This window comes from Pimephales promelas, chromosome 7 (genome assembly GCF_988280905.1).
Source record: "Pimephales promelas chromosome 7, fPimPro1.hap1.1, whole genome shotgun sequence".
Lineage (NCBI taxonomy): Eukaryota > Metazoa > Chordata > Actinopteri > Cypriniformes > Leuciscidae > Pimephales > Pimephales promelas.
The window spans coordinates 23598872-23621221 of record NC_142775.1 but is presented as its reverse complement, the minus strand read 5'-3'; positions in this window follow the sequence as shown (position 1 = coordinate 23621221).

Below are 22350 nucleotides of genomic sequence, written 5' to 3'. Positions count from 1 at the left end.
TTACAGGAGAGCGTTTTCTCTATGCATAGAACCCGCTATAAAATCTAAAAATGTTGCCAAAGCAAAGCAACTGACATTTCAAGCAGAGCAATGCTTCCAAATCACTCCCAAAAAGTCAGTAGAAAAAGAAGGCTAAATGCATGCACATTTACGGGACACTATGGTAACACTTTATTTCTACAATACACTTTAGACAATCTGCTAATGATAAGTAACTTTGCAACAGGTCAACTATTAGTCAGTAGAACTTTTGATGGGGGACCATCAAAATAAGGCATTAGTAGATTTTAAGGATACAGTCTCTAACTAATTTTGCAGTAGGCCTACATGCAAATTATTTTCGTAACCCTCACAGTCTACTTATACTCTGACAGTTAGTTAACATGCAGTCTTTTTGTCTTTTTTACTCTAAATGTGGTCATAAAAGTGTTAGTGCCCAGCAAACAAATTTAGGTTCTGGGAACGTTCTGGGAACGTTAGTTTTTGGTTCCCAGAACGTTCCTAGAACTTTCCCTTAAGGTTAAGGGAACGTTCCCGGAACATTCTCCCTACGTTATAAAAATGGAACCTAAAAATAACCTACATGGAACGTTCCTATAACGTTCTTGTTTGGTTCCCAAAAAAATAACCTCATGGGACCGTTCGGGAACGTTAGGGGAACGTTCTGTGTTATTCAAGAACTACTGGTGTTCTGGACCAGACCGGATTGTTATCTTTTTTTTACTCTGAATGTGGTCATAAAATGCATAACAATTACTAAACTATGATGTAGTCACTCTGCAGGAATTAGTGATGTGGGCCTCTATTTCTTTCACTTTAAAATTATGGTTGACTCCAGATCACTAGTTCTTGAGGAGTAACTATAACCCTTTAGTAGTTAGGGATGCATTTTATGACCAAATTCAGAGTTATATATAAGAAATTTCTCATGTCTCAGACATGTTAATATTATGAGTAATTCTTTCTAATTTTTCATACTTATTAGATCTTAATAAGGCCAATCTAATTAAGTAATTATTAATTACCTTATAATGAACTATCTAAATACTATTTCTTACTGATTAGTTAATCTTGTTTTCATATTAGTTATAGCTGAAGTGTTAATACTACTAATTTGTCTTGCTGACTTCCTGCAAAGTTTCATATTAACATTATTTGAAAGTGTTACCCATAATTGTTAAACTATTTCAATTGAGCAGAAAAGCTTATAATACAGTTGTTAAGTTTGGCATCCCTATTTCTGTGTTTAATGCTCTAACGACAAACGTGCTATGTACACTTGGTGTGCAGTACTTAAAAATACTTTATCTCCTTTGCAAAATCTCAGTTGGCCATTGATTAATCTCTTCTGAATCTCTAAAATATTGGTGTCCAAACACTGTGAGTCTGGAGACTGCATCTGATTTTACATTTGTGTTATAAATGAATACCTCTCTTACACTGTTTTTTTTTTTTTTTTTTTGAAGATACTGTAGTATTCTCACTTGAAACAGAATAGAGGCTTGTACACCGAAACAGTTTTCGATATGTCGATGTAACAAGTAGATAGGCTATTTGATGCCATGTTCCCGTTATGACAACCTACCCCGTAGTGTGATTCTCGCTATTGATTTGTCCAATAACAGTGATGATGTTTAAAAGCTTTTTATAGCTAAAATGTCAGCACAGAATAATTTATTTGCATAGGAATCATATGAAAGGAAACCAATCATAGAAATGGAGAGGTGTAATGAGTTATTTAATTTATTGTTTTACTATAGAACAAAAAGCTTTTTTAGAACAAAAGCTTGTGAAAGTTTCACCTTAAAAGCATAGTTGCCTTTAAATAACATATCATTCATTTTCTTTTGCTTCATAATCCCAATGATTTTATTTAGTCACGTGTTGACTAGAACGTCTGAACTCATAACAGAGGTTGAAGTGCACTTATACTTCAACTTTATGAAGCAGATTAATCTTCATATGAGCTGTAATACAATTTTTTACACCTCTGTGCTAACCAGTAACTGTTGTTGATTTTAATATGCTTTTGTATGTGTTGTCACGATCAGGAGTGACCATTGTGTGAAGCAGCTTTGTGTATTTTAATTTAATTTAATCTAGGCCTAATGCAAAAATATATATTTATTTCGGACATTTAAATGTACTATAACAATGTAGCATCAGAGAAGTAACCAGACTATTTTTAAATGAAAAGCATCATAAATCTACACAAGGTCTCCACAGAGGACTGTTCTTAGTGATTTGTGTGCTGCTCTCATTGTAACATAATAGCAACTCCCAACCTGGCCCAATGCAGCCTATGTAATCTGATCCACAAATATTCACACATAATCCTGATGCCCTATTTAACCATAAGCATTTTTTTTTTTCCATTGCTGCAGTGATCTGAACCTTTGTTGAAGTCTTTCTGTTTCTTGATTCGTTGCATACAATGAAAGAGCTGAAAGCTTTGGAACTAAATGTGAAGAGAGCACCCTAAAGCATATTTCACAAGTGAAATGTCAATTTCCCACCAACCTGAGGTGACTTTGGAAATATTCAAACTAAGCTAGTGTGAAGGTCAAAGACATATGATCAATGACAGTGCCCACCGCACATTGTCTCCCTCTCCTGATATTTCAAACCTGAGAGAATGCTGAAGATCGCTCTTTTCTACCAACCTCCACACCTCCTCTTTCCCTTTTAAAAGGAACCAATGCAGTTCCACAGATAGATGGATGGATGGACGAGTGAATGGATGCACTTTAAAGGGTTAGTTCACACAAGGAAATACAGACATTATCAAAGTCCATGAGAAATCAGTGGGTTAGTTAGAATGTTTTGAAGCATCGAAAATACATTTTGGTCCAAAAATAACAGAAACTGCAACTTTATTAAACATTGTATTCTCTTCCAGTTCTGCGGTGACGCTGGTGAAGTAAGACGTCGCTGACGTGTTCTCTGGTAACCAGCATCTTACGTCACCAGTGTCACTTTTCCAAGACACACAGTGTCTTGGAATGATATGAGGGTGAGTCATTAATGACATAAGTTTCATTTTTGGGTGAACTAACCCTTTAAATCAAATAAAAAAAATTAACACAAGTGAGTTTACGCTTAAAACAAGAATATGTCAATGAGTTATGAAAACTTTCCTTTGAATTTATTTTGTTTTTCTGAGCCCATTTGACAGATATTTATTAATCATTAATCATAAGTTATTTTTTTAATCATAAAACTCTTCATTTTGATTATTTTAACAAGACTCAAGACTTCATATTTTACTTTCCTGCAGTGTGATCAGAGGGACAGTATATTCTAATGATTAGGGGAAAAGCAAATAACATTATTATTATTTTTATTTATTTTTTGTAAAATGAATTAGACATAATAGATATCTATTGGATTTTCCAAACTTTGAAGTGCTGATAATACAACTCATTGTGTTTCTCCCTAGATATTTACATTTAGAGAACATTGACATGTATTCTGTACTCATACATTTAGTTAATGAACAGAAATTGACTGTAAATTTGCTATTATTAAGTACTTAAATAGAGATTGGTCAAAGTTGTGAAATTGGATCTGTACAAATAAAAAATAAAACTAAATTTACAAACATTTGTATTTTAATTTATGTATTTATTACATTTTCATACATAATTAATTGTTATTTAACACAGAAAAACTATATATTAAAAGAGAATTACTGTAGATAGACGGCATTATTATATAAAATAACTTTATAAAACCCTAAATTTACAGTTTAACCTGAAAGATAAATGGCTTTTTAACGTAATTTGACATAATTTATCTGTTTTTCCATAAGCCATTATCAACAGTAATTTACTGTAATTTAATGAATTTTGACTGTAAAGTAAATTCTGTATTTTTACGGGTTTTTGCATGAAATTTTGTGAAATGGTAATTTGCTGTAATTTAACGGAAACCGTCTGGAAACTTTGCTGCCAGATATTTGCCGTTTTTTTACGGGATTTTTTTTTTTTTTTTTTTTTACAGTGCATGTTGTTTTTACTTCAGTTTATTCCATCAGTTTTTATTTTCCTTACTTGGTCATAAGAGGAATATTATTAGTAGTAGTATAACATAATTTGGGGGTTTTATATTTCTGACATGTCCTTTCACACAGTGATGTAAAACAGTTGTGAAAAGGAAATTGACAGACTGACTACAGAGCATCTTTTCTTCCATTCGCCACAGATAGCAGTTCACTAGGCCGTCATCTGCTCTGTGCTGATCGACAGGAATTATTTCTCTATTGCTCAAGGCCAGAGCAGTGTTGCCAAGCAATTACCAGGAAACCTCATTGTTCCATATTGTGCAGCTAATGATTTTAAACGTTTGGTCTAAAATGGAATTACTCTTTTGTGGCCTTTGAGGGACTGTCAACTTGACCGTGAGTGGCTGTTAAGTGTTTATCTCCTTTCCAGCTCATCATAATTAAGAGCTAGAAAATCAGAATTTATCTACAGTAGCCGTGCGCTCCCATGGACGGTCATTGTAAGCCATTGAAATTACCCATTTTATCGACCTTGTGACACACAGGAACCTCTTTGCTTAGACAATCACATGCACCACACAATGCTCGAGTGGATATTTAACACATACTTCAACTGACTTGTTGTCAGCACAGTGTCTTAGTGTGACATCATGCACACTGGACCACAAAGAATATTCTGCCTTGCAGGTTGACTGCAGGAATTCTGCAGATGCCTAACATATTTCTTCCTGTGAGTTCATTAACTTTTAATCAAAGTTCTAAACGTGCCAGGGATTATCCCGATATATTTCAAAGGGAGCGTGTGAAATGGCAGCGCATCTGTCAGTGCTTGTCATACCCGTCGGACCGGGCGTCCTTGGGCCGATGGACATGTGGCTCTTCTGTGTGGCTAATTAGCATTTTCCATGGTGCTTTAACTGCCACTGCTGCATGCCCAATAATTATGCAAAACCTATGGTCAGGCCCCAATCACAATGGAGCTGGGTCTTTGTATTTGTACTAACATCACGCTAAATCAATGAATTAGTAGTGTGTCAAAGATTAAATCATATGATTGCGTATTTGATGCAAACATAACCCCTGCCTGGAAAATGAGCTCTCAAAAACTAAGCCACATTCTTGCGTCTTATATTACCTCTTCCTGCTCGTGGCTAAGCGCACAGTCTAAGCACTGGCAAATCACATTACATCCTGTTCTCTTAAAGCACATTAATGCTGAGCCTTTACACGTGACAAGAATACCCCTATTCATTCACCATAACAGCAAATCAAGGCATCAACTTCCACTTCCCTTTCATTTTCTTCAATTTAATTATTTTATGGCAGCCTTAACGATGCCCTATCATTTATCTCTGAAAGCTGTAATCAAGTCTCAAATGCTAAATTACAGCTATTCCACTGACCACGTTCTATACAATAATAGCTAGAAAGATCTGAAAACAGTCCTGAAATGTATTCTGAGAAAAATAGTGGATGTATGCTTGGGTTTAGCATAACATACTCTGGTATATGCACTGCGCACAACAGAGTCTCTCAGAGCATACCAGGCTATATTCTGTCCCCCCACCCACCTCTGTAAAAATGCATGCATCGGAAGATAAACTTGCTTTGAAGAACATTAGTCTTATCATTTCATTTTTACACTCTAAGACATTGACTCATTTTTAGAACGCCATCATGTCGTGTGCGTGATAATGTAAGAGACACGAGCGCAACTGTCAAACACGTCCATCTAGCAAGTTTACATAGAAAAACAATGAAAAGCAGACCAGTGGAATGTAAAAACAGTTCTATGTGAATGGCCACTTAGTCTATTTTATCTCCGTTTTAGCTTATCTCTTTTTTCTCTTTTATTTTTTTATTTCTTGTTAATTGTTTTTTCAGATTCTTTCATATGGGCAAAACCTGTTGAAACATTCTTCAATATTTTTTTTTTTTTAATTATTATTATTTTTTTCTTTATTGTATTCTTGTTATTTTATCACTTGAAGTCTCTTATTGTCTCAGATAATGTTCCTTTTGTTATGTTCTGTGAAAAATATATAAAAAAAATACCTTCTTTTTTGTTACACAGAAGAAAGTAGCTAAGTCATACAGGTTGGGAACACCATTAGTGTGAGTGAGTAAATAAGTGAACAAGTCTCAGTAAACAAGTCTGTATGTCTTGAATATATTTTGCCCTTAAAGTTTGTTTATTTTATTTGAAAGATGTTTACTAGAAAACAGGAAAAAATCACTGATTAAGAAAATGATTTATTGCACAATATAAACAATTAGAGGATTATAGGCTCATTTCACAGCAGTGGCTGTCTTCGTAATGTTATGATACAAACATAAAGAGACACACCGCAAACTCAAGGCAATGGCAGAGCTAATTGACCAACATTTATTAGATGAAACAATGGCTGTTATTATTCCAAAGTGCTATGTGAGAGTAGAGATTAACATGTGCATGAAACAGATTTGTTTAAAGGCATAGGCTTAAGGTTGACTGTGACTATCTCAGAGACTAAAGGTGACTGGAGATTACCTGCGTGACCCAGGCCAAAATGACACATGCCTAATTCGCTTTAAAGGGATAGTTCAACTAAAAATTAGCTCATGATTTACTCGCCCTCAAGCCATCCTAGGTGCATAGGACTTTTTTTTTTCAGACGAATACAATCTGAGTTATATTAAAAAAAATTCCTGGCTCTTCCAAGCTTTATTATGGCAGTGAATTTTTATTATAGATCATCTATCCATGATAAAAGTAATCCATATGGCTCCAATGGGTTGATAAACGAAGCGTTGCGTTTTGTGTAAGAAAAATATCCATATTTAAAACTTTATCAACTAAATTAAGACGGCCTGAAAAAATTTGTCTGAAAGAAGATAGTCATTTATGCAGCACCTACAGTAGGAAAGGCTTGAGGGTGAGTAAATCATGGGCTAATTTTCATTTTTGGGTGAACTATCCCTTTAATCTCACTAAAATACTGCTGTGCATGTAAAATAGAATACTTAAAGAATAAAAACCTAAACATATCATATCAATCTTCCAACCCTAAGGCACTGATAGACAGGGTCTTTCAATTGAAAGCAGAGTTTCAGTCTTTTTATTATGTGCCTGCCATCCTGTTTTTTTTTTTTTTTTTTTTTTTTCAAATATCACTGACCTTATCATTGTCCTGCTGTCTACGTCAGACAGTGTCTAAATAAATCTGAAAAGCATATGGAGAAGCTAGTGCCTTACAACAAACACATAATAAGCAGAAAGAGCTCTTAATTATTTTTCAGTTCCTTAGATGGAATCAGTGCCTCTGGGCCAGAGGAGGAATAAATGACTTTCCCCTTGAGAATAAAACTGCTTGTGAAAAGGTAGGAAAATAGTTGCAGCATATGGTGAAATAAGAGGCACCACGTGTCACGGAATGGTTGTGGAAAGGAGAGCAAGGACTCAAATGCAGGACTCAAATAAATCCAGGTATAACAAAAACAGACACAAAACGAGTCATAACTCAGAACATGGGTGAACATCAATAACAAACAAACCCAGGACTACAAACACAGGGAGACTAAATGGGGTGAGGTGGGGCGGAAGGTGGGACAAATTAACCAATAATCAGATAACAAGATGGGAGGGACTAGACAATAGACAGGGGAGCACATGGCACAAGGAAACACGTGACAAGCCATGTAATCACAACAAACAAGATTATAACACCAAAATAAACCGACAGAGAATGTCAGAGATCTGTCAAAGAATAAAGCAGACTGAAGTGACAGAACTGTGACATTACAAAACCCTTCGGTAGACCATGGCATGGCAGAGCAGCCTTCATGGTCCCATCATGGGACCTACTGCCCACATACAAACCCCCAAACATTAACATTTTACATTAATTTACAGAAATCAGTTGCTTGAATGAAAATCGCTGATGTTATCGGATTTACAGTTGATATTCTCAATTCATTCAGTCAATTCATTCAGTCACACGGGGTTTCGTAATGAAAAATTATATTGTTATAACCTAAGGATAAAACTGTGGGTCATATTAGTAGGGTTTATATTATAACAAATTAAATCAACCCCAAATCTATTCACAAAATCAATGGGCAGCTGTTTCTTCAACAATACTACCACAAAATGAGCAAGTTGAATGTTAAACATGTTGTTCATATATTTTCATATAAGTTGTTGTGCTTGTGATAACGCGTCGTAGGTCACATGATAACGTCAACATTGCAGATGTCCAGGTCGCATTTATACTCAGCAAGATTTGGCCATAAATTACCAACTTTTCTAGCACTCATTAAGTAAGTACTTATGTGGTTTCAAACGCAGCCTATAACACCAAAACATGACAAACTGGGAATGTCAAAGCTCTGTCAGTCTGGTTTTTTCTTTGTCTAAACAAAGAATAAACCAGACTGAAGTGACAGAACCGTGACATCACACCCCACAGTTTGATTTCACAATATAACATACTCTCACTTTACATACTGCCTCTCTGTTTTGGGTGTCAGACCTCATGTCATAGAGACCCATGGCTTACTGTTCAGGGCACATGCTCTTTCCAGCTTCTTCTTTGTATCAATAAAATACATTAAACTGTACTGGTACCTTCCTTTTGCCCCAATAGTGCCCTGCAAAGTGGTTGTCACAAGGTCATAATTGAGAATCACAGGAAAAAAAAAAATCTTTTTTATTTTTATTTTTTTAACTGCTTTGTGTCTCATTCTCTGATTGTTCGGTTTGTACGTGGCTGAAATGAAAAGCTAGTGGCCGGTGCCAAGTGGGGTTTCATCCAAAGACTGGCAGCTTGGCTGGGCAGAGACTGATGGAGCCATAGTGATAAATTCTTCACAGCGCGAATGTGTCTCTCACTAGCCATGCTGTTCCACTGGACATCCTCACTTTATTGTTATCTTGACCACTATCTATCTATCTATCTATCTATCTATCTATCTATCTATCTATCTATCTATCTATCTATCTATCTATCTATCTATCTATCTATCTATCTATCTATCTATCTATCTATCTATCTATCTATCTATCTATCTATCTATCTATCTATCTAGCTATCTATCTAGCTATCTATCTAGCTATCTAGCTATCTAGCTATCTAGCTACCTACCAATCTATCTATCGCTATCTATAGCTATCTATAGCTATATGTATATATAACAGTTATCACAGCATGTAAACTGTAGCTGCAGATTTTGTAAAGCGATGTTTTCCTTAAAACTCTCATAAACAGTTCACATTGGGAATCAAAATGGTTTTGACAGCATGACTTTCAAGGAAAGCTTGCCTGCATCTAGCCCCACATTACAGTTTTTCTCAATTGCTTTGGCACATTTTTCGAAACAGTCTTAACATTCTCTAAACTGTGAGTGCAAATGTCACAACTGTTTGCAGGAACTTCAAAACTTTATAGCATGTCTGCAAAATGTAGTTACTCACCCAAAACATTTAATTCATGCTTCAAAACCTAGTTATTTTGTCAATAATTTGGCCAAGGCCATCAAAATCTAAAGTATTTTTGTCATTGTGTGAGCCACACTGGTCAAAATGTTTAGTTGTTTGTTCACCACAACAGTCAACCATGAAAATTAAGGGTTTATTGTAAACAAATCTCATATTTGTTGAGAAAAGTCAATAGTATGTAGAAAAAAAATATTCTATGAACATTTGTATTTTTACAGTGTTTATTTTTGTACTTCATGTGTACACAATATAAGTGTATTTACTGTACATGTAAAGTAACTGACAACAGTAACAAGATTTCACTTTACATTTCATATTTGTGTATTACCACAAATACACAAACAACAAATAACATTCATGAAAAAAAAACAAAAAAAACAAAAACAAATTATTCTTGGTGGACATCTTGTCGCTCACGTTGGTCAGGCCAAAGATTTTCATCAACATCACATCTGATGTTACCATTGCCACACACCGTGGAAAAAATCTCCTTGAATGCCGCACTCATCCCCTGCAATGGTCAGATTTATGACATGATCCACAAGTGTGGCTCTGATTTCATCAGAGACTCTGACTATTTCCACCTCTTCCTCGATTATTTCTTCCTCTACCACCACCACGTATTCTTACACGCCTTCCAATTGCTCTTCCATGAGCATGTTGCTGCAGTTCAGGGTTGTGAGTGTCCTCCATTCTCAGCCCATTCTCACTCCCAAGGCGTCACCTAACTGACGCCTTGGGAAGCATTTGGACATGCTTCAATATCTGACGCTTTAGGCGCCCTTTAGCGTCAGTTAGATGACGCCCTAGGATCGCGTGTACCCTACCCCCACCCCACACCTAAACCTAACCGCGTCCTCTAACTGACGCTTTCCTTTAGTGTCAGTTAGATGACGCCGTAGGATCGCGTCATGTAAGTGACGCTAAAGGGCGCCTAAAACGTCAAATATTGAAGCATGGTCAAAGGTGACGCCTTGGGGTGAGAATGCGTTGCCATTCTATATATATATTCTCTCTCTATATATATATATACTCTCTCTCTCTCTCTCTCTCTCTCTATATATATATATATATATATATATATATATCAGTATAAAGTTGATTGGTTAAATGGTTAAATGGTTGATTCATATTAGAGGTAATTTGCAATTAGATTGCGAATGCAATTAGAAGTCATGTGCCAATTTAGCAAACATTACAAACAATGTCAATGTCAGATATATTTTAGAATATACATTCATGTATACTAATTATGATAATTGAATAGATCGTTTTGAATGTGATGGCTTACACAATAAAAAATGTCTGAGAAGTTCTGAAGTGTTTGACAGTGTAAGTGAGAATCGAGTCATCAGTTTTGATCAACAAGCCATATACAATTATTTGTTGTCCAAACTGCAGACAGTTGTATGTACTCTTTGCACACATGTGCCAAAGCATTTGCAATTTGCTCAAATCAATAAGAAATTCCAATCTGATGTGAAAAAGAAGCGAATTGTTCAGAGATCTGAACTTAATGTTTTGGGAAATAAAAAAAACATTTGAGAACTGAGCCAAAGCAATTGAGAAAAACTGTAAAGGTTGTGAGCCCCCCCACCCCCTGCTGCGGTGTCGCCCCACACCTGGACAAACAGGCAGGGGTTCCTTTTGTGTTTGTCTTTACCTGGTGGTTGTGGGGTTGAAGGCTGTATTGTGACTACATGACCTGAGAAAGTGTTCCTGGCTGTGCCTCTTGACATCCACTAGACCCAACACAACTAAACACTTCAGACACTGAAGCGTTCTGCCCTCATCTTCACTATTTCAACTCTTTGAGAAGGATGGAAGAACATTGGAAAAATTTTTGAGACATGCATGTACAAAACATATATAACACAATCTGTAAGTCAATAAAACCTGGGATTATATTAATATTTTTTAATTTTTATTAATTTGTTTGGCAGACGTTTTTATCCAAAGTGACTTATAATTAATATCCTGATAAATTAATTAATTTATTTACAGTTATTGTAATGTTTGCAATGATTAAATGCCCTTTTAACTATGTAAATATTAGTATTTAATTATATAATTAATTGTACCAAAATAAATCGTCAAATTGACAACCCTATACACTACACAAAATAAAAGTAACAGGTAAGGTTGTAACAAAAGGATGTGGTGTCTGTGGGTATCAAACAGGATGTAGTGAAATGGAAAATATATTAATATCTAGGTCAGCATCTGGTGTTCAAGTGTGAAGCTAGTTGCTTGAAAACATGAGCAGTAGAGACCAGTATGAGATTATTTACATTTATTGCTGGTGCTTTCTTTTTGAAACTTCATAGTGAGCACTTACGACTAATATAGCATTATGGATTATAAAAGTGTCATGGCACCTCATGACTCAAATGTGGTCATCAAGGTTTCTTTGGTGAATATCAACATTTGAGAATTATACAAAGGCAAGGATTTATTTTACATGTACATTTACAAACTTTCTCCAGCATGTGCTAAAAACCAGGCTTGGGCATTTTTTTTATTGGTAGCTGAAAGCATTTAAACACAAACATGTGGTAAAACTTGGTAAAAAAGACGGATGTTCCAATTCTGTGGAAATCTGCAGAGTTTAGTTCGCACAGATTCCTTGTGGACCTGTTAATGACCTTCAAAAGCACAGCACAGATGGTACTGCACATCCCCCAACAGCATATAACATTTAGATATAAAACTTCAGAAAAAAATGATCCTATGAAATGCTCATTGTATATTACAAGAAAGAAAGAATACATTAGTAAAAAAGTAAACTTATGTAGGACTTACCATTCAGGACTTGGACCTTTTGTTATCACACTTTAAAGAGTAAACAAAGGGAAACTTTCGAAAATGCCACATGTCAGAGCTGACACATATAGCGGATGACACCAGAGTAAACTCTTCAGGAACATTTTGTGTATCCTCATTCACCTTGATCTTTGTTCAGTTTTCTGATCCCATTCCACGTCTTGTTGTCCCCAAAGTTCACCTTGCCCTTTTCTGTAATTATTACATCTACTGTCTGTGAGTGAATCTCCCTGCTGCTTTTTATCATCTATCTTGCCTTTTCTATGTTTTAATTATTTATATAGATTAATTTGCAGTGAAATGTGGTAGCGATGGCCGAGCAGAGCTGGTTCTGCGTGGGCACTTCACTAATAGCCTCTCTCTTGCAATTAAAAAACCACTTCATTTGATCTCCCTCATTTATTGTAATCTGTTGTGAGTACAGAACCTTTTCTGAATGGCTGGAAAATGTCTGTCCTTCACTGCTCTTCCTCTAGTGTCTGTACATGGCACAAAATTAACAACGTGATCTGTTATTATTTTACAAGGTCACAATGTCGCATTTATCTGTGCGATGTGAATCATATGGAAATGTATGATGCCAATAATTTGCCCACACATCATATACAGTGAACAAAATTATAAACTGCACATTTTGTTTTTGAGCTGAACTAAAAGGTCTAAGACTTTTTCTATGTTCACAAAAGGCCTATTTCTCTCAAATATAGTTCACAAATCTGTCTAAATCGGTGTTAGTGAGCACTTCTCCTTTGCCGAGATAATCCATCCACCTCACAGGTGTGGCATATCAAGATGCTGATTAGACAGCATGATTATTGCACAGGTGTGCCTTAGGCTGGCCACAATAAAAGTGTTCAGTTCTAATGTGCAGGTCCCAAAGATTGTTGATTGTGGCCTGTGGAATGTTGGTCCACTCCTCTTCAATGGCTGTTCGAAGTTGCTGGATATTGGCAGGAACTGGAACACACTGTCGTATACACCGATCCAGAGAATTCCAAACATGCTCAATGGTAATGGATGACATGTCCGGTGAGTATGCTGCCCATGCAAGAACTGAGATGTTTTCAGCTTTCAGCTACATTGGGCTACATCAATAAAATGCACCCGTGTTCGTTGTCCATAACAAACGCCTGCCCATACCATAACCTCACCGCCACCATGGGCCACTCGGCCACTCGACGTTGACATCAGCAAACCACTCACCCACACGATGCTATACACTCTGTCATCTGCCCTGCAGAGTGAAAACCGGGATTCATCCGTGAAGAGAACACCTCTCCAAAGTAAGTAAATACAGTAAAACTGCACATTTTATTGTGGCCTTTTATTGTGGCCAGCCTAAGGTACACCTGTGCAATAATCATGCTGTCTATCTTGATATGCCACACCTGGATCATCTCAGCAAAGGAGAAGTGCTCACTAACACAGATTTGTTTAATAATATTTGAGATAAATAGGCCTTTTGTCTGCATAGAAAAGGTCTTAGATCTTTGAGTTCAGCTCATGAAAAATGGGGGCAATATTTTCACTGTCTGACTTGTGCCCTAACTCTATATAGTGCACTATGTGCCATTCTCCAGTGTGTGAACATCATAAATGTGTGAACAAGCGGACGAATTCAGCCGTAGCTGATGCGTCTGTTAATGTAGAGGATGGGACGCTTCAGATTCTAGAGAGCATTTGATTCGACAGAAAAACTGTTGAAGTGCAGGGTGATGTCATCATAATCGTTGATCCATATTGGCAGAAGTGAAAGACTGTACTTTTTGAACCATTATATTTTCTTAATGTGAATTGTGTCATTGTTTTGGATCACAGCTTATAGATAACACTAAGGCTAACATATAAATACAAAATGCCAAAAAACAAAAAAAATATATATATTTCATGGCAACTTTAAAGGCACAATCAAATTTTGTTTTCAATCTGAATAAATGTTAGTGCAAACAATAGTGCTGAATAGATGCCAAGCACAAATGTGCACTTTGGGACTGTATCCTCAAAACGGAGATTCTTTTCCCTCGGGCCAATCTGATCGTGTCTCTCCAGCGGAATGTTCTGGCCTGAGTCCCCATGCTGCTCCTGTCCTCAGCTGAACCCAGTTACCAAATCGGCTATACGCTTACTCGCATAAACACACTTCTGAGAAACTTGTCCTGGCAGGCTCTCCTGATGTCTCTCTCAAGCGTGGCCAGCATCAGAGTCTCTTTAATCTCGGCCCATCGATCAACCAGCACTTTAGTGCTGATAAAAGAGCCATTTCTCAAGTTCCTGCTGTTCTCCTTCCCCTCCTCGTATCTTCCTGCCGAAGTGGTTTTGTCCAAGGTAGTTGATCTCAAATCATACTGAATCTATCAAAGTGATCCATGTGAAAGCAAAAGCCAAGGGTGACTGGTGGGGTTGACAGGCCTCAACCATTCCAGCCATAGGTTGAAAAAGATATTGTTCAAGATGACAGAGAGAGGAGCTTAGAAAATCGCATATGCCACCTCTGTGTTGATTCATTTAAGTTGTTGCTGTCAGCCATGGCCACATTCTGGAAAAGTGATATTGTTAAGTTTGAAACGATGCCAGATGGGTTTCAATTCCCTGTAGTGGTCCACCATGGCCTGTTTTCTCAAATTCACACCTGTTTTATTTAAATGAAGGAAATCACTGTTAAAAACACACAAAAATGATAAAAATTATATTGATAATGAAACGTTATCATGCAATGCTGTTAGGATATGTTGAGCTGTTGAAAGAACTGACTTCTCGTATAAAGTGCTATCAGAGAGTACAAAGCCCAATTTAGGACATTGTGATGGCTAAAAAAAAAAATAGATAGATAGGAGGAGAAATTTTTCGCATTATGTTGTACAACGTGTGCATTCCCCCAAAAAGCTTTGCATTCACTCACAATTTTTTTGTGAGGTGAGAGGAAAAACTATATTTGAGTGATTTTGTAAATTAACATAAAGCTTCTCAGGCAATAGTTTTCCAAGAAAACGCAAAATTTCTCTGAGGAACAAAACTTTTATGAGAGAACAAAAAAGCATGGAAATATAATTTTAAAATGTTCTTTTCTTGACCTAAGCTTAGATAACTATCAAACTAATAAAGCTTTGACAAAAGAATTTAAGTTTATTTTGGGGTTTGCTTTTATGGATATTGTATTGTTATGTTTGTTTATTTTTACCTGTTAGTGAGGCAAGTTAGCCAGAACGAGTTAAACCCAAAACCTGTTCATTGAACCAGAACCCATTGATTCTCTCATGGAAGCTGAATTTAAAATGTTCAATAACATTTTTCTTTATTTTCATTACCCAGCCCCCCGCCCCCCCCCTCTTTTTTTTTTGGTAAATCATTACATATTTAACATTTTTGTCATTTTCTAGTATTTTTTCAAGCATTTTCAAGCAAACATTTTTATTTATTGATATTAAAATGTAATATTAAATATTGCTACATGTTATAGGAAAACATCTTTCAAAACATCTTTCAACAACATTTCCCCCACTGATAAACAGAATTATAAAAATGCAAAAAGCTCATTAGAGATCAGCACTATTTTGAGGTTTTTTTTAAAACTGCATTCAAAAACCGTAATATACAAGAACTGTACTGAGAGATCAAAAACAATAGAAATCTTTGTATTGTGTGAAATATGCTGTATGCCTGCCCAGTTGTCCCTAAAAAATGACACATTGGAAACAACTTTGGGGTGCATTTTAATTGCTTGTTTGCGTGGTAATGATTTTGAATAATGAGTCAACAGTTATGAATAATGTGATTTGCCAGAGGACATCAATGCAAAGTCAGTTACCAGACCCGAAAAAAGGAGAAAAAAAATTCATTTGTCAGATTTATTGGTGTTTTGTTTTGTTTCTTGGCAGAAGAACAAATACTTCGCTGTAAGCTCGTCAGACAATGAAACATTGGCATTGACAATTACAACAGAATCTTGGAGCAGATGCTGTGAAATCAAGGCCTGTTCTCATGAGCTCTGCAAGTTATGAAATCTGATGTTATAACTAAAAACCTAAAGCAAGGTTGTCATTTTAGGTTGATTTTCTTTACCCTTGCATTTTTTGAGTTTCTTACTGTAACCACAATTTTGTCTTAAAAAATGACAAATCTAAAAAAAAAAAAAAAAAAAAAAATGTTTTTGTCAATCAACGCTATGGCATGTTAAGCCAAAACATAACTTCTCTTGAACCCGGAAGCCTCCTTTAATGATTCAGTTCTGCCCTGTAACCACATATAATCCCTTCTAGAGATAAAGTCTTAAAATCTGCACAGCTCTTTATCCCAAGGGGACAGACAGCAAAGACGACACACTGACAGGTCCTTATGTCATGGGTAAACACTTATTCTGTGGCAGGCTTTTGATGCCTGTCTTTTTTTACAAGAGCCTCTGATATCAGATTCTCACTGCGCCTGAGATCAAACACACAGACCAGGAGACGAGATGGCGTCTGCACATCATTTGTAGATAAAATCCTGATCAGAGATGCAAATGAAACTTGAGCTTGGGGCCTGTGTTCCTGGCTGCTGAAGCTGTCTGCAGTAAACGTGGTGATATATGGTATGATATATGGTTTATGAGGATGACTATTTTGAGATGTACAGAAACCCTTCAGATCAACCAGAACCTTCTGTCATCAGATATCACTTGCATTTTCCCATTGCACTGAACTTGCATCGTATGATGAACATGATTAGCAGTATTTATTTTTTGAATGCACATCATAATATTTATACATATACAATATCAGAGTTACGTGTCACTAAGTTACTAAAATAACGGTTTGAAACTTTAAACAAATGTAATAGATAAAGAAAAAAAGAAAGAAAAGAGAGAACATTTTAAAGAGAGATCAATAAGCAAGATGTCAATATCATAGACTTAAAAAAAGATGGACGATGCCCCTTCGCTCTTTTCCATCGGAGAGAACTGAAGCCATCAGTGTCCCTATATGACTTGGAACTTGAGTCTGCGCACTTGTGTTTTCGGGACCAGACATGCGCAGTCGTGCAGTCATTTATAGCATCAAATAACTAACTAAAAACAAATTTATTTTAAAAACAAACACTTGAAAATACATCAACATGATAGAAACTACAGTAAATCACAGAAAATCTTTGGAAATAGGATATGTGAAGTGTAATTTAATTGTTTAGTTGGTCTCGCGTCCAGTTGAATAGCATGGGGAGGCGGGGTGACCTTGGCACGCTTGGTTAGTATTGAGTACTGCCACTTTAAATGCTTGAGCTTTTTAAAGCAGGATGAATTCTGATTGGCTGTTAATGTTTTTCTTGATTATCAGCTGAAAAAAATAATCATTCTGAAAGAAATTCGAACATTATTGTGCCTCTGTGACATTATCATTATAGCTGGTGTAGACTTCCCTGTTATCTTTAGAATGATTAATAAAAATATATAGTTATGGTCCTATTTAATTTTTGCGCTTTTGTTCCACCAAACAAAAAAGTCTTAAAAAAGTCACAGCAAAATAGACCGTTGCTAGTTTTTGGATTTATTATTTTTTTTTACAATCTCTTTATGATCGCTTTGAACCATGAGTTAGGCTGAAAAGATTTTCAACTGAGAAATCTTTCAGTTTTCATTAAAAATATCTTCATTTGTGTTTCGAAGATGAACAAAAGTCTAATGGGTTTGGAAAAACACGAGAGTTAGTAATTGATTCATTTTTGGGTGAACTATCCATTTATGTGGAATTCAAGACTAGACGGGGCTGCAGAGACAGCATGAGACAAAACAGAAAAGAAAACACTGAAAATATATAGGCCTATGTAATTGCCATAACAATAAACAATGAATAGTTTTAAAATGGCATGATATTAGTTTAGCTACTTCATTTGTTGAGTTCATACTTGAATCTCTCTATCGACACCCAGAAGATGGATTTCCTCACACCTCTAAACTTCTCAAGCTTCACTTCGAGCTTCAATTTCTCACTCCAGTCACCTCATTTTCTTTTTTCAGCTGCTCGCAGTCACCCTGAAGCTGGCAAAACCCCCTTTTAAAATGTGCTTATTCAAATCTCACTGAAATTATTCAAAGCAGCGAACTGTTGTTGCTTGGCAAGAACTCCAGCGTGACAGCTGCTGCGGATCTTTGAGGTGGCGTGCGTGGGCCCCTCTGACGGACGGACCTCTTTGTGGCTTGTCCCTGGGAAACCCTTTCAGTCTGCGAGGTCGAGAGGCACTCTCCCACACTGCGCTGGCCAAACCTACTGTAGAAACCCGTCACCAAAAGTGTGCAAGGCAGCCGTAGTGAGCTCGAAAAATATATATTTTTTTGCGTTCACATAGCTGCCTCTCACCATGTCTTTGTCTGAAGCCGTTGTGTTGCCATTGAAAAGATGTAAAGCTAACTGTATTGACAAACCCTTTTATTTCAAAGGTGCTGTTGTGGTCATGCATAATGTGGGTGCCACCTTTTCAGTAGTGTCTCACGTTTTGTTATTGTTGCTCAGCTGTAACCCCCCAACCACACACCCCCATTTTGCATCATGGCTTCAAATAACCTTGATGCTCCTATTTGGCCCATTAAATAAACCGCCATGTGTGAGGACAGTGTCATGAAATGAAAAATGATAGTGTGGCACCTGTGCAAGGCCTTCTCAGAGAAACTTTACAAAACACAACTAATATATCTAAAAAAAATATCCTTCGCTGTTCCTATTAACCATCAAAAACTGAATTCCATAAAACTTGAAAAGAGAAACTTTTCTTTCAGTATGAGGTCAAAGATTATACAAGGACAAGTATTATGCACTGAAAAGATAGTTATGTATATGATATTGAATTTTTGTCAACAGATCCTCCTAAATATTACAAAATGCCCCTTTAGGTATGCCTACATGTCTAATGTCTTAATATGCTTAAATCATGAACATATATAACCACACTGGATTCCAGTAGATGAACCAACCAGTCTTCATACTATATTATCCTGAAAGCACTTCAGCTGTCATGGGACTCCAATTTTCTTCCCTTGTGAAAAATGTCAATCTTTTTGAACTAAATGCATTCTAAGAACTCTAGACTTCTGGACTTCTTTTGGAGAAAAAAATACAGTGTATAAATTGCATAGCCTTCTTTGCTTGAAAGGCATCATTTCAAGGCAGTTGGCCTACATTTCTAAATCAATTACCAGTATTTGTTCAAAGTGAGAGAGGAGATTAAGCAGGAATGTTTTACTGGAACATAACAAACGCAATCAGAAAATGGGGTTTGTCCTACCCTATCTCACGACCAATTCGTACGAATTGTGGCTAATTCGTACTAATTCATACGACCTCACTCGTACAAATTTGTACGATTTGTCTAAACCCACGTGACGGTTATGTTTAGGGGCGGGGTCAGGGGTAGGTCATTCGTACGAATTCATACGAATTGGCTAATTCGTAAAATATGTACGATTTAGCTAAATAGAGTGAGGTCGTACAAATTGTTACGAATTAGCCACCTCGTAAAATTCGTATGAATTCCCGTGAGATCGGGTTGGTTTGTCTGTAAATTACAGAGATTAGTTTTCCAGAATCTACCTTTCAGTGTCAGCAGTGGCCAGCTGTTGTCTTGCAAGTAATTGCATGTATTTGCTGTTCTGGGTATCTGACTCATTTGGCATTAAATGTGTGTTTGTCAATAAGAATGGTAATGGTTCACCAATCTAATGCTCATATAAACTGAAGAGGGGTAATAATAGTTACACACGGGTGTGGGTAGGGGGTTAACTCTCCCTCTGGGGTAGCTCATTATTGGCTGGTTGTAATTAAGGAGCAATTATACAAAGATTACTTTAATTAGCCAATTAGCTGATCATTTGCAACACGAGAGTGCTGGAGCGAGAGCCATTTGCAGAGCTTTGGTTTTGTCAGAGGGCGGCACTTACTCTTACCAACTCTCTTCTGAGATCCCTTTGATCGAGTGAACGGCTGTGCAATTGATGAAAGCAGCGGTGAAATTGTCACGATGCCGGCAAATGGCTCGAGGACATATCCGATAGCCGTTAGCAGAAGGGTCGCTGAGTTTGAAGCTTTGCTTTTTTAATTTGGGTTCGAGTTATGTTTCTCTTGACTTACAAGTTCATTGCATTATAAGTGACACAGTTGTATGCATTCTACAATGCATAAATAATATGACATGTATGATAATGAAATGCAAGTCATTTGTAAGTTGTTTGAGAATTCATTGTTCTCATTTGTAAGTCGCTTTGGATAAAAGCCTCAGCTAAATTAATAAATGTATATAAATGGCCATATAGGAAAGATGTACATAACATACCATGTTTCTGCAAATTACTGTGGTAGTTTTTGTAAATTTTTTGTTTACTGTTTACTGTTCCTTTTACTGATTACAATATTTTCCTGTAATGGTTGTTGTGTTTGATTAGAGTGCATTTTTCCATTAATTATTTTGAGAGTTACTGTCAGAGTGTGGAAAGCATTTCGGTTTGTGTCTTCAATGCTAAAAATCTTGTATACATTAGAAATCTCTCATTTATTGTGGTGATTTTATTTAAATCAAGTAGATGACCTTGTTCTGAAAACAAAAACTGTTCAGCTTGAACAAAAAGTGTTCATGAACAATTTGAATCACATTGTCTGTTTAAGGCCACATACGCACCTTATACAATAAGCTATTTTTATACAAGTTGCCATACATGTTAACTGCAGAATGGGAAGAGAGGATCATTTAGCTGACTTAACTTTGAATCTCATTCAGCACAAATCATTAGTGAAGTAATTTTGTTAATTTGAGCTAGTTAAATGTTATATTTTCAATAGCCAAATTCCCAGAACATGTTCTATCTTTAATCAAAATATAAAAAAAGATATGAGAAGCATAAATGATTATTTTTTCATTCACTTGTCACATTTATGTCATTTATTTTCAACAATTTCAAGTTCAACGAAACAATTGTCTCCAAAACATAATCTAAAAAAAGCAGCCTATGACCATTTTACTATTCCCTCACACAAAGGTCTGAAGCAGATATTTCATCATATATCAGCTAAGCTTGAACTGCAGTTCACAGAGGATTGAAGAAGACTAGTAATGGGTGCCAGTGCCACAGCAAGTGCAGCTACAACTACACTCTTCAAACACTGCAATGTGTGGGAGAGGAGCGACCTGATGAACTCTTGCATAACAGAGCTAATAATAGGTTCTGAACAAACACACACATATATTTATTACATATTTATTTGCTTTAATCATAAATAAAAAAAACAACAACAGTTTAACCAATGTTTGTTTAGCATTTTATATTTATTTGTGTGTTTCAGGTGGTTCCCTATATGTTGTGGGTATACGAAATGTCTTTGGGTTTTGGTCCCCATGAGAAAAACAGCTTATAAATCATACTAAATTATGTTTTGAGGGTTGTGTTTAGGGGATAAAATATATAGTTGGTACAGGCTAAAAATCATTATATGGAAACTCCCCATAAAACATGTCCCAACATATGTGTGTGTCTGTGTGTGCACACATAAATCCTGTTTATCAGTAAATAATGAATAAAAATAATGAACACTTTTCTGTGTGCCTTCTCAACAGCAAATTTATTTATAATCTCATTATAATATTTATAATAAGCTCAACATGTGAAATATCATCAGTGCGTGAAACACGTGGTTAATGAGAAGGCCAGCAATGGTGCTGGAGGCTAGTAGCAAAAATATGTTCTATTTATTATTCAGAAACTGAATCCACTATATCTGGAAAAGAAAATATGTATTTATAGGCAAATTTCAGCAAATTTAATAAGTCCATAACAAGCACATCATGTGTGCCATGCTATCATGGGGTTTATGATGCACTAAATGCAATATATTGTTGTTACTAGCCTGCAGCATGCAGTTTAGTGGGTTGTTCAAATTATTTCTCAGTGCAGTGCAATTCTGATGATTAGCACATATTAATCACACTTCACTATTGTTTTTATTCCAGTTCAGCTCATAACTAAATAAAACAAGCTTTATGACTAATATGCATAATAAAATACTTATTGCTCTCTTTCTCTTTCACTCATGTG